Raw genomic sequence first — 13,902 nt, 5'->3', positions numbered from 1 at the left:
TTCTGTAAGCAAAATTTCTTAATGATATAAATTTAGTAATTAGTAGCTTTAGTCATCCTACATGGGGAGTTACTTATAATAGTCTTGGAAAATTTTTAATTTAACTAACATTAACCGAGAATTTGGAAATTTGGAAGGAAAAGTTTTGAGACGATTTAGTTTTTTTTAAAACTTTTATAGCAATCATCTTCAGGTAAAAAAACATAGCGAATTTTAATACTTCGTTGCATATCGTATTGCTTTGAGCTGCGGTACACCGTTTAGGCATGGTATTAACGAGGCCTTCTAGAATGAACTTGAGGATTTTCGCCAATTCCGAATGAAGACCCTGAGGGAGTTCAGCTTTGAAGATAGGTAGGTTGGTACCAGGGCTAAAGAGAATAGAAGGGTTAGTTCACTCCGCTCTTAGAGCTGAAGCTCCTCATGATGTCACTGTGTCCATAGATCTCGGAGATCGCAAGCAAAGATATGATAACTTTGCATCTTTCTCTTTGTAAAAATAAGATATACTTTTTCTGGTTATTAGCCTTCAAACTTTACGTAATTAACACATTATTTCCGTTCATAAACATAGTTAAAAAAAACTTCTTAATTTTGCAACTATATTAAAAAAAATACCATTTTAAACTTATAAAAATGTTTTGCTAGTTGGTGAAAATGACACGATAAATACTTTATTTTAAAAAGTTCAGTTTTAACTTTAACTATTAAAAAAAATGAAGGCATATATCGACACTTTTTTTTTTATCTACATATTCTTTTATAACGATAAGTTAAGTTAAATTTAGAATCCCTGATTTTAAAATATGTCGTTAATGGCAATTTGTTCTTACTTAATCATTAGGAAACATCGACCTTAAACGCTAATTACTGAAACAAAATAATAATTTAGGTTCATAATGACATTAGAAATTTTACAATTGTTTATAGACATGTAAATTTACGATGATATAATTTATAGATATTTAAATTGAAGAGAATATAATTTTTAAAAAAAATCATAAATATTTAGAATAACTACATTAAAAAATATGTTATGAAATTAGGAGAATTTCAACTATATACTATATATTTTATTTATACTTTTTATTTACATTTTAATTTTCTTTGACTTTATCTATTTTTTAATTCTTTTCACCTGCCTTTCTTTATGAAGTAACGAGGCGGTTTCTATTTAGATAATGAATTTTTATAAAAGTTCTTTACGACAGAATAAACGCATTGCTGTTTTATATTAACTGTGTCATTTCGGAATCCATTCTTTACATAGTTGTTCATTTACTTTAGGGAACACGCGAAAAATTATACTTTTTCCTTTTGTTTTTGTATCACAATTTTTGCAAGTTGCAATCCCGCAAACTGGCATTTCGGTAATAGTTTTAAATTCTTGTAAATTCACTGCAAAAACTGAGGAAAGTAATTATAGAAAATAACAAATGTCTTAGAATATCTCGCAAAAAGAAATGATCCAATATTAGTTAGAGCTAGTAAGGCCAAACGCTCCGTTCTTGAAGTAAAAGTGCGAGCTTTGCGCCAAAGTGACGTCACTAGAGTGACGTCGGAGGATCGGCGCGGCGAGAGATACTTCAAAGGAGTGAACCAGCCCTTCTATTCTCTTTAGCCCTGGGTTGGTACTTTACTTACTTAGCACTAGAGCTGCACAATGGCAATTGTTGGCGACGATCAGGGATACATCCCAGAGGATGATTCGAAGACATGCCATCGCAATTTTGATCCTCTGCAGATGGCTCTCCTGCTTTGGTAGCCCGATGACCTGCGCGCGAAGTCGATCATTTTGCGATCTAACAGATTAACGAAGACATCAAATCTAATAGAGATTATTGATAACTTTTACTTCTGTTTAGAGAGATTATTGATAAGATATTGATTTGTTTGATAGAGATTATTGATAACTGTTACTTTTTTTGATGCCGATAAACAAATATTGCAATTCGAAATGGATAATATACTATTGAACAAATATTTTAGATTTGTAACTGTTTTTCTAATTTTCAGACAGATATGTAAAATAGGGCTGAAATGTCGTAAAGCAGATATTTCAGGTTTCATAATTGGATTTAACAAACATCAATTCTAAATTGAAACGACTGAAATATCTAGTAACAAGCATCTAGCAGTAGGGAACCGATTATCCGGAACCATCGCTATTCCGGATAACTGATTTTTCCGGTTTTCTGAATCTTTACAAAAAGCCGTTTTTTTTATTGTTAATCCCAACTGAAAAAAATGTTTGGAAATAATCTTAAAAAGAAGAAAAAACGATGAAGTAATACACTAATGATTATTTCCAAAATGATGGTAAGGTAAACATCTTTCAAAAAAGAAAGAAAAATCCTAAAATCTTATGAGGGAAAAAAATTTTTTTTTTTAAAAATGGCGGGAAAATTTATTGAATTTTGTTCCGGTTTCTAGGTTTTCCGGTTTTCTGATTTCCGGATAACGGGTTCTGTACTCTATATGTAACCCTTTTGCTACCAAAAAATATTAAGTCCAAATAAAGATGCTTAGTATTTCATGTAATTTTTAATAATATTTAATGTAATATTTCGATTTTCTGTATACATAAGATACTCTAATATGAACCTAATATACTTATTTTCTGGGACAAAAAAACAATAGAACATCTAAATAGATACCAATATATATGTTATCCTTATGTTCATTGTACAGTGCACAAAAATAAATAAATAAATAAACGCACCACCTTGAATAACTTTTGATCTAAAAATTGGATCTTCAAGTTTTAGGACTCATTCTTAACGGAGTGACTTCAAATATGCTAATTAATAAGTGCAGGCGATATATTAAGTTACGAAATTAGACAAAAGAGCGTTCTCTCTTTAAAACTACGTAAAAAAATTTGTATACTTTATAATTATAAATTTTTCGACTATTATTAAATAAAATAATAAAAAATAATAAATATATACTAAAAGTCATTTTTTACATGGAAAGTTATAAGTATATAAGTATTAGTGATGTAACGAATAGTGATGGGGCCGAATACCGAATATTCGGCCAAATTTTAGGCCGAATACCGAATATTCGGAGGCCGAATACTTGCTTTTTAAAAATTTCTCTTTTGATTGTAATTAAAGTAATTTTCAAATTTTAAATTAAAAATGAAATAAATATTAACAGAATTGCTTTTTTAATCTTTGTATATTTAAAAAAATTTTAACAACTTGATTTATTTTTTGAAATAATTTAAATATCTTGATGCCATAACAAGGCAATACGGCTTTTATAAATCTAAATAATTAATAATAGCATATTTTAGTTATAGTTATACTTGTAATTTATATGCTATTTTATTTAAGATAAGAACTCATTACTTACTACTGTTAAATGTATTCTGAACTTTCTTTTTTGTCAGAAAAATTATTAAAACTCAGAAAATTAAGAACTTTTTAAAAAGTTTCACTCTTGAAATTTTAATTTTGTAATTAAATGATTTTCAAATTTTAAATTAGAAATTAAATAAATATTAACAAATTTTCTTTTTTAAACTTTCCATATTTTAAAAAAAATTTAACAACTTGATGCATTTTTTGTAATATTTTAAATATCTTGATGCCAACAATAAGGCTACACAAATCCAATTAATTAATAATAGCAGCATAATTAATAATAGCATATACTTCATTATTCGGCCGAATAACTTCAGTATTTGGCTAGGCCGAATATTCGGCAAAACGGCCGAATATTCGTTACATCCCTAATAAGTATACTTAGTAAGTTATAAGTATAATTAGTAAGTTATAAGTATAATTAGTAAGTTATAAGTATAATTAGTAAGTTATAAGTATAATTAGTAAGTTATAAGTATAAGTATATAATTTTTATGAAAAAGGGGGATAGACTAATAAAATGTACGTACTCTAAGGGGGGGGGGAGTAAGACCTTGTGTGCGGTAATGTACGAAGAGGGGAGGGGGTTAAAATTTCTCTCCTTTTCTGTACGTACTTTTTGAACGACCCCTAAGATGAAATAGTCAATGCTTGCAGAAAATGCGCTTTGAAATGTGAAGGTTGCAGAATATAAATGTTAAAACTGAACACAATAAAAGCGTTTTTTTCCCCCTTAGAGCTTTATTAAGATGTACAAAATAAAAAAACACACATAAAGTATTAATAAAACTCTGAATAAACTGACGAATTCTCAAAGAGGGACCCGAGTTCTTCGGCGCCTCAAGAAATTAAAGAGATATCCCACCCTCTATCCGGTATTCTTTCTGAGAATTTGGAAATCTTCATTTTCAAACCTATGAATTACTGAAACTAAAAATGCCTACTTTCACAGCCATTCTAGTATTGTCAGTTTAAATTCGCATATAATCAAAGACCTTCAGATCCGGCATTACTCAATGACACACTGGTTCAACAAAAAAAAACGGGGCGGGCTTGATGGGGGAATTCTTATTTCTAATTTCATGGGAATTTCTGGACTTGAATGCAGATTATGGAGTTAGTACCAGCCAATCCAAAACATCAATCACAAGTACCAAGAATCATGGTTGAGTTGCTATAAAAAATATGTATGTTTTATAACAGTTTTATGAATTTATTTTCTCCTATGAGCATTTTAATTGACGGAGTAGCTCAGTTGTTCTCAATTTTTTGTCGGCTGTAGAACCCTTCGAATGTTTGACCTTCTTTTGGCGTAATCCGAGATTTCATGAATAAATTTCTTCAGCAATTTTGAACACATAAATTAACGAAAGACTGAATTATTTTGATCAATCACAAGTACCAAGAATCATTTCGAAAACATAAAATTCTAACTCTAAACCCTAGGACTCAATAGAACACCATTCGGAAACAGCTGGTGTAGATTATCATCAGTTTATTTTCGCCATGTTTTTTTGAATCGATTGTATGGTAGAAATATTCCTACTTTAAAGTTCAGTCGTCATATAAAATAATGCGTTCCGCCCTCTATGCTAATTCAAAAAAAAAAAAAATAGCGTAAATGAAGAAAAACCACTATCAAATTTAAAAGCGTTTGTGGTCTAATTTTTTAATATTTAAAAAGTTACAACAACGCATCATTATCTGGGTCCATCAGAATTCGAGTTATTCATTGATTTGGATAATTTTCATGTAGGTGAAAAAAATCTCACCAAATTGGCGATTTTTAAAAAAAAAAATCAATAACTTTTAAAATATTTAAGTTATTTGTCCCTTCTAAAACCCAGATAATTCTTTACCACTAGATGGTATTTGTAGTTTAAAATTATAGCTCAGCTTCGAGTGTAAGGTACTTAAAATGTGGCTTTTTTTTTTTTTTCGTTAGCGAAAGAGTTTCGGAAAAAAAATCTCGCCAAGTTGAGGATTTAAAAAAAAAACACCTAAGATTTTTTTGAATATGTTACCAATTTGTCCACCTATTCTAAACTCCATAACTTGCGTAAAAAAATTTCAGAAATTTTTTTTTGCTCTGATTCCGGTTAATTAGAAGTCAGGTTCTATAGATTATTAAAAGTAAAAATAAATCTTGGGCCTTATTATTTATACAAATATTTTTCATTATGTGAATAAAAATATAACTGGAATTAATATGAGACTTTTTTTACAAATATATCAAATTCTAATAATAATTTATAACATCTGAACAATTTTCTTTCAATTTCCTGAACTGCTATGTTATAATATAAAATGTAATTTTAAATAAGATGCTCTTATTTCAACCATACACTGAAATCATGATTACCCAAGTAAAATTATAAAAACATTTTCCATTGAATTCTTCGAAATATTTTCCAGGGAAAATTCTCCTAAAAATTTAAAGTGCCGGAGTCCAATATTTCATCAACTAACTCCACAGCTCTATTGCATAACTCAGTCGTATTTAAAAATTAATGAATAAAGAAAAAATACCGAAAATCTAATTTTAAAGAAAAGAACCTTACCAGTTCAAGCACAGTGCTCAAATGAAATAAGAGTTTCGATTAATGTCGGGCGCTCACCTCTTAATAAAATGCACAAATTGCTAGAAAAGGAAAACAATACTTCTAGAATTAGAACAATCACGAATTGATATTTCGGCCATGGCCTAAACCAGATGTATAGCCAGCTGGTCCTAAATCGTTTCTTTCAGATTCCTAACATGCAAGACATATTTACAAAGCATTTTCCGAACTTCATTTTATATATTTTACTATGCAGCAGTTTTATATGACTTTAGAATTAGGAAAACTAAAAAAAAAAAAAATAGTTTTAATTATGTACGTATTGTACTAAATAAATGAAATCGTGTTATTATATGTGAAATTCCAAGTTTTGAAGATTTAAAGTGTCTTTTTTCACAGCAGAGGCTTATTCATTAATCACATGTGTTTGAGCTAGGGTCGGAAATTAACGATTCAAATGGATTTTGCGATCCAAGAATCTATTTTGAAACTAATGTTTATTGAATAATTATTGTACACTTGTAGTTATATTCATTTGGTTAAAATATTTTAATACTGCAGAATACCTTGTTATATTTTATATTATAGTCCCACAACGAATCTTTATTTTAGTACCATTGCAGTAGTCAATATTTTTTTTGTACCGGTAAAAAAAATTCTTACAGTTTACACTTGTAGTTACATTATTTTTTTCAAATTTTTTTTTTTTTGTACCGGTAAAAAAAGTCCCCACCTTGTCCACCAAAGTCATAGTTATATTAAATTCATAGTTATATTAAGATTTTTTTTTGTGACTCAAAAGTAGTTTTTTTCACTTGTAGTTCTATTGATTAGAAAAAGCAAAAAAAAAAAATATATATATATATACTTGTAGTTGTTAATAACGTAGGTTTTTTTAGACACACAAAAAAAAATCTTTTCGCTTGTAGTGTTACTGAAATTGAAAAGATTTTTTTTTCTAACGATAAAAAAAAGTTCTTGCACTTTACGCTTGTAGTTATTTTAATTCTGTCAAGAATTTTGTTTTGTGCGTGTAAAAAATTTCTTACACTTTACACTCGTTTTTTAGTATCCGTAAAAATAATTTTTACATTTGTAGTTGTATAAATTTTTTAGTGCCGAAAAAAACTCGTTAAATATTACAAGTGTAGTTGAAATAGCTTAGCTACATTTTCTAATCACACGAAAAAATCAGCCTTTTTTTTTTTTTTTTTTTTTTTTTGTGGCGGGAAAAAGTTATTACACTTTAGTTACTTTGAACTTATAAAAAAAAAATTTTGGGGCCCGGAAAAATAACTTTTACACTTGTAGTTGTATTGATTACGTTAAAATTTTTTAGTGCCGTAAAAATCACGTTAAAATTAATACTTGTTGTTGTAATGACTTAGATTTTTTTAGATACACAGAAAAAATCTCTACGCTTGTGGTGTGATTAAAGTTGTCAAAATTTTTATGCGCCTGCAAAAAAAAAAAAAAAAAAAAAAAAAAATGAAAAAAAAAAAAAAAACATTTGCAGATATTTTAATTTTGACAAAATTTTATTTTGACGGCAAAAAAGTCCTCACAATTTACGCTTGTTCAGATTGGTTTAGCCAAGATTTTTTTGGCATTTTTTTGTGGGGACAAAAGTCTTAACAGTTTACAAATTTACACATGCAGTTATATTTATCTTGTCAAGATATTTGCAGCGGTTTTTTATTATTCCTTTTCCAAGAAAAAAAAAACAACCTTATAATTTTCACCTGTAGCTACATTAATCTTGCCAATATTTGTGCCGGCAAAAAAAGTCTGATTTCCTCATTGGTTAAAAGCACTGAATTGTCATTATTTAAGACTTGGTTTTGTTCCTCATTGATGGCTTGAAGCTTACTCAGCTTAACAGCATTATCATAGATACCAGCTTGCGTGAGAACTAAAGGCGGCTAGTGCGCAATGCTGACTATGATGCCACAATCATGCATTAGTAACGGAATTTTCGAGACTTAACCTTTATAACGGTATGTTGAAGATGATTCGCTTATTTATCTTTAGAAAATCTTTATTCTTGTAGTTATATTGATCTTGTCAAGATTTTATTGTGCCGGAAAAAAGTCTTTACGCTGCAGTGATTGACAAAATTTCTAAGGCTCACAAAAATTCATCACACTTATATTGATTTCGTCAAGATTTTTTTTTTGCACTGCAAATTACAACTTAACATTTTATAGTCGTATTTTTAATAACATTTATTAGGATTACAGTTAAAAGTTTATTTTATTGTCTGACTAATTTATCTCTCCGTGTAAGATTATTTTTTCATTGTAGTAACAAAGCTTTAATCACTTGATTTTCATTTTGGTCTATTCAGTAGTTTAAGATGTAATCCAGAAATAACCAAAAGCTATGATTTTATTTTTAACAAATTAAAATCAATTAAGTCGCCTGATAATGCGAATTCAAATTGATTCTGAAGAATGTTGATATTGATTCCAAAACTTATTGTTCCTATAATAAGTTTCGGTAAGGCTAGAGAACATTCATCAACAGGGTGTTAAAACCCCATAACGGAGTGGCATGGGTATCCCTTTTACATACTTTTTCCGGTGCTCTAATTATAAGCAAAAATAAATTTTGGTAATTTTTTTAATACAAAAAAATTCTAAACAAATCGGAATTATAATTGTACTAAAATATAAAATCAAAAAAAAAAATTTAAAAAAAATTTATTTTGTAAATTAAAGGAAGTTTAATGGTGAATAACTGTTCCTCTTAGATTTAACTCTTTGCAAATAAGTGGAAGTTTTAAAAAAAAAATTATTGGTTAGAAGTGAGCCGTATTAGGAAGTTTTTACCTTTAACGCAGAAAAAGACACAGCTGTTTCATGCTGTATTTCATAAACCTAAATTATTAAAATGCTAAATACGATATTTTTCACTCATTTTGATCTAAATTAAAACAAAATAATGAAAAATATGTTTATATAATTATGTTACATATTTCAAGTGTTATTTTCTGGCATTTCTTGAATTAACCCTTTGCTTATGGTGTACCATGCTATACCATCAAATGTGGTTCACATGCTATGCCAGCCGTAGACAAAAGGTTAAATATTAGATAAATAATAAAATATTCAGTCAGAAAGGAATAAAAAGTCGAGTGATGAAAGGAAAAATTTCAATAAAATGATTTAAAATAATAAGTTGGCTCATATTAACAAGAAATAAATATCTCGTATTTTTTCTCGTTCAAACAAACCAATTTTTATTTTAAACCATTTTTATGATTTTTTCTTCTTTTAACGCTTTGACGCAGTTTGGACACCGGTGTCGTCTTTAGATATTTTTTCTGACTATCTAATTACAAGCAAAACTACATTTTAGTATTTTTAAATAATTATAATTAGTCTAATAGTCACTAGAAAAATCTGTTAGAGATTATAGGAATTATATGTGCACTAGGATATAAAATTCATAACATTCAGCTTTGAAAATAAAAATTTATTCATATTCAAAAATTTATCGATTATTGATTTTGTAAGTTAAAGAAACTTCAATGATGAAAAATTGTTTCTCTTAGGTATAAATAACGGCAAATTAGTGCAAATTTGAAAAATTATTGTTTGGCGGTTGTTAGCAAGATTTTATTTTTAGCTGAATAATACTTTTCACTGATTTTGATCTAAATCAGTACAAAATAATGAAAAAAGAATGAAAAATATGTTTTATAAAAATTCTGCGATAAAAGGTTATAATTTTTTTTTTTAAATTTTGAACAAGGATGTAAATTAGACAATGTAATAATCTGACAACGAAAATATTTAATGCAATAGTCCGGGAAGTTAAGGTAAAGTAGTGTCTAGATTTCGAAGGTAGTTGTAATAGCCGACTACAAAAATGTAGCTTTTCCGACCTCTGAAGAAGGGTTAATTGGATGGATATTAACCGACAGTAAAACATCTTCGCAATATTATTGGTTAATCTGAATAATTTTCATGTAGTTCTAAAAACATGAAGTATTAAGAAAATATTTACGCTCTGAATCAAAGAATTTTTTCCCAGAATCTTGTGTCTAGACAATTTCCATTAAAGGTTAATGTCTAATTCTTAGTACTAAAGTTCCAAGCGTAAATGAACACAGGTGGAGATTTTTGTTGAAATTGAGTCACTTCTTGCACGCAAGCAACAAAGAATATTCTCGTTTTCAAACAAATGTTTTGGAATAATTGGCGAAATTAATCCAATTTCATGCTATAAAAGCTTTTGTTGCACTCTAGAAAAATTAGCAACAAATTTATCGTCATTAATTGTCAGCAAGTTATCAGGAATAATTGACAAAATTAATAGCATTTTTCTGGGATTAGAGCTTTTTCAGTCATATAAGCAGAAGTTAGCAACAAGAATATCGTTTTCTAACAAGAATTTAAGAGTTATTTAACTAAACCGATCAAATTTCAAACGATTAAAAATAAGCAAGAAAAGTTACAGATATCGTTTTCCAACAAGTAATCAAGAATTATTGACAAGATTAATAAAAAAATTTGCCGAAAGCTTGAAAAATTAGCAACTACCATCATTATTTAACAAGTTATTAGGAATAATTGACAAAATTATTAACTTTTTCCGGGATTAGAGCTTTTTCAGTCAGATAAGCAGAAGTTAGCAACAAGAATATCGTTTTCTAACAAGAATTTAGAAGTTATTTAACTAAAGCGATTCAAACGATTAAAAGTAAACAAGAAAAGTTACAGATATCTTTTTCCAACAAGTAATCAGGAATTATAAACAAAATTAATGAAAGATTTTGCTGAACGCTAGAAAAGTTAAACTTATCGTCATTACTTAGCAAGTTATCAGGAATAATTGGCAAAATTAACATTATCAGAGATTAAAGCATTCGTAGTCATATAACCAGAGGTAGCAACAAGAACAATATCGTTTTCTGACAAGAGTCAGGAGTTATTTTTCTAAACCGATCAAATTTCAAATTATTAAAATTAAGCAAGAAAAGTTACAGATATCGTTTTGCAACAAGTAATCAGGAATTATTGGTAAAATTATTAAAATTTTCTGGGATTGAAGTTTTCGAACAAGCTTCGAACATCGTTTTCGAACAAGAATTTATGAGTTATTTTACTAAACCGATCAAATTTCAATGCAATAATGAAAATAAATAAGTAAAAATAGAGTAAAATAAAACACCCTTATCTACAGCGTTTACACTTATGATATTTAGAAAATTTTAATATAAATAACATCGATAAAAAAATTTAAAATGAAAGTGATTAATTACAATGAATTTATGATGATTAATTGCTCATACGAAACTGTGAAAATCTTACAACTTTTAAAGTTACTGAAGAAGATGAATAGCTCAAATATTAATTTATTTGATGACTCAGAGATGACTCATTTTTATGGAAATATGGCCATGATCATAGAGGAGATCAATGAATGCATCATTTGAAAGAGAAACCTTACTGATTCAGAAATTCTTTTTTGGAGAAATTAAAAAAAATTTTCGTTAAAAAAAAATTCGCAACAATTATAAACATTGTAAAGGCACTTTCCTCAAAACTTTAATTTTTGGTAAGTAATGTTAATAAAAAGATCTACAATTAGAACAATTATACAATTAGAATTCCAATCTACAATTAGAATTAAAATTAGAACATTCCAGATAGTCGGAATATATAATCGAAATTTTAATTGGCGATAAATTGCGATTGCAATAAGTGATTTCAATTGTTAGAAAACGATTGATTTACGCATTGGCCTCAGGTATAAAGTGTGTGTAAAAATTGGAGTAAAGAGGTTAAGAATTCTTTTGAAAAATTATAACCTCTAGGATTCAAAAGCAAGTTAAGTATAACAGAATAATAAAATTTACGTTGAAACAAAATAGATTCGATTTTAGGGAACACTCACCACCCAAGCACCTAGATCTATCTTTTAACAGGCATGGCAGAAAATGCCAAGCAATTTTGATCCCGTTTCGATGACCAGGACAGCACCTGAGCTTTCACCCCGCTCTCCAAACTTCAACACGACACAGAGATGCTAACTGCTCCGGATTGAACAAAATATTAAAAAAAAAGAAATAAATAAAAAAAACGGTAGAGAGCTACAAACTAAAACGTACAGATTTTCAGTTGACTTAGCCAACTTTTTAAAAGGCTCAACACTGCTTAACTGTAACAATGTGGCTTATCACGTAGGTTTTTGAATTCGAAGTAGTGGTGAGTAAAAACCCTACAAAATCGAACTTACTAAACGAAAAATCATACATGCAAAGAAATTCGAAAATATATATCCACTGTCCAGTGTAAGTTGGTATCTCTGCAACCTATAAATCTAGTATAGAAGCCTAATAAATCGAACTTACTAAACCAAGAATCATACAAAGAAATTCGAAAATATATATCCACTGTCCGGTGTAAGTTGGTATCTCTGCAACCTATAAATCTAGTACAGAAGCCTAATAAATCGAACTTACTAAACCAAGAATCATACAAAGAAATTCGAAAATATATATCCACTGTAAGTTGGTATTTCTGCAACCTATAAATCTTGTATAGAAGCCTAATAAATCGAACTTACTAAACCAAGAATCATACAAAGAAATTCAAAAATACATATCCACTGTCCGGTGTAAGTTGGTATTTCTGCAATCTATAAATCTACTATAGAAGCCTAATAAATCGAACTTACAAAACCAAGAATCATACAAAGAAATTCGAAAATATATATCCCCTGTCCGGTGTAAGTTGGTATCTCTGCAACCTATAAATCTAGTATAGAAGCCTAATAAATCGAACTTACTAAACCAAGAATCATACAAAGAAATTCGAAAATATATATCCACTGTCCGGTGAAAGTTGGTATTTCTGCAACCTATAAATCCAGTATAGAAGCCTAATAAATCGAACTTACTAAACCAAGAATCATACAAAGAAATTCGAAAATATATATCCACTGTCCAGTGTAAGTTGGTATTTCTGCAACCTATAAATCTAGTATAGAAGCCTAATAAATCGAACTTACTAAACCAAGAATCATACAAAGAAATTCGAAAATACATATCCACTGTCCGGTGTAAGTTGGTATTTCTGCAACCTATAAATCTACTATAGAAGCCGAATAAATCGAACTCACTAAACCAAGAATCATACAAAGAAATTCGAGAATATATATCCACTGTCCGGTGTAAGTTGGTATCTCTGCAACCTATAAATCTAGTATAGACGCCTAATAAATCGAACTTACTAAACCAAGAATCATACAAAGAAATTCGAAAATATATATCCACTGTCCGGTGAAAGTTGGCATCTTTGCACCACAACCGACGACGAGAATTTAGGCCATATGTCATGTTTAACGTGCACTTCGCAGCATATACAAGCCGGTTGCTTAGTCGGCTGTCGAGATCGAACTCACGACCCCCCCCCCTCAGCTCTCTGCCAGTTAGGAGACATCGAATCATTAAAAAAGCCGACAAACTATAAGAAAGTTAATTAAAATGGACAATATAGTTAATTGACTTACCTACAGAAGCTGATAGACCAATCAACTCTTGTTGATGGCATCTCAATGCAGAATTTGTTAGAACCATTTACTATCATCACAGTTGCCTAACAATTACATAGTCTAAACAAAGAATAAATAAAATTACCATATTATCCATAATGTCATGAAGTACTGTAAAATGTACATAATATAATTCAAATATATATGTTACTGTGAAAGACCGAAATTTGTGGTTATAACTTCCACAGGTGAATATTAACAAACACCACATAGTCGTTTTGGTAAATGTCCGAAATATATACTAGGTTTAGTTAAGTGCCACTGCCCGGTATACATTTGCTCCGTGTGCTCATCTATTTTTTTTTCTAAAGGTCAAGTGCCACTGCCCAGTTTGCATTTAACCGGTACTTCCGATCATTGTTTTTCCTAATGTATCCTCATCAGATATTAAAATATCGAAAAAATAC

The 13,902-nt window shown here is 29.1% G+C and overlaps 1 protein-coding gene across 5 annotated transcripts in view; it reads right to left on the bottom strand.

The window, feature by feature from the left end:
- The window catches only part of LOC107439895 (cyclin-dependent kinase 4), a 211,202-nt gene that overhangs the window by 138,707 nt on the left and 58,593 nt on the right, over nt 1–13,902 (bottom strand). For 3 of the 5 annotated variants that reach the window (XM_087164478.1, XM_087164479.1, XM_071185398.2), the window contains exon 2: nt 13,454–13,555. The exons of the other annotated variants lie outside the window; for them this stretch is intronic. The gene's annotated coding sequence lies outside the window, so the exon portion shown is untranslated. The remainder of the gene's footprint in view (nt 1–13,453; nt 13,556–13,902) is intronic. 5 annotated transcript variants of the gene reach the window in all.

Source organism: Parasteatoda tepidariorum, chromosome 5 (genome assembly GCF_982258835.1).
Source record: "Parasteatoda tepidariorum strain Cologne lab strain chromosome 5, Ptep-v5.0, whole genome shotgun sequence".
Taxonomy (NCBI): domain Eukaryota; kingdom Metazoa; phylum Arthropoda; class Arachnida; order Araneae; family Theridiidae; genus Parasteatoda; species Parasteatoda tepidariorum.
Note: the sequence above shows the minus strand (reverse complement) of the source record. Positions and strands in the feature narration are given on the sequence as shown.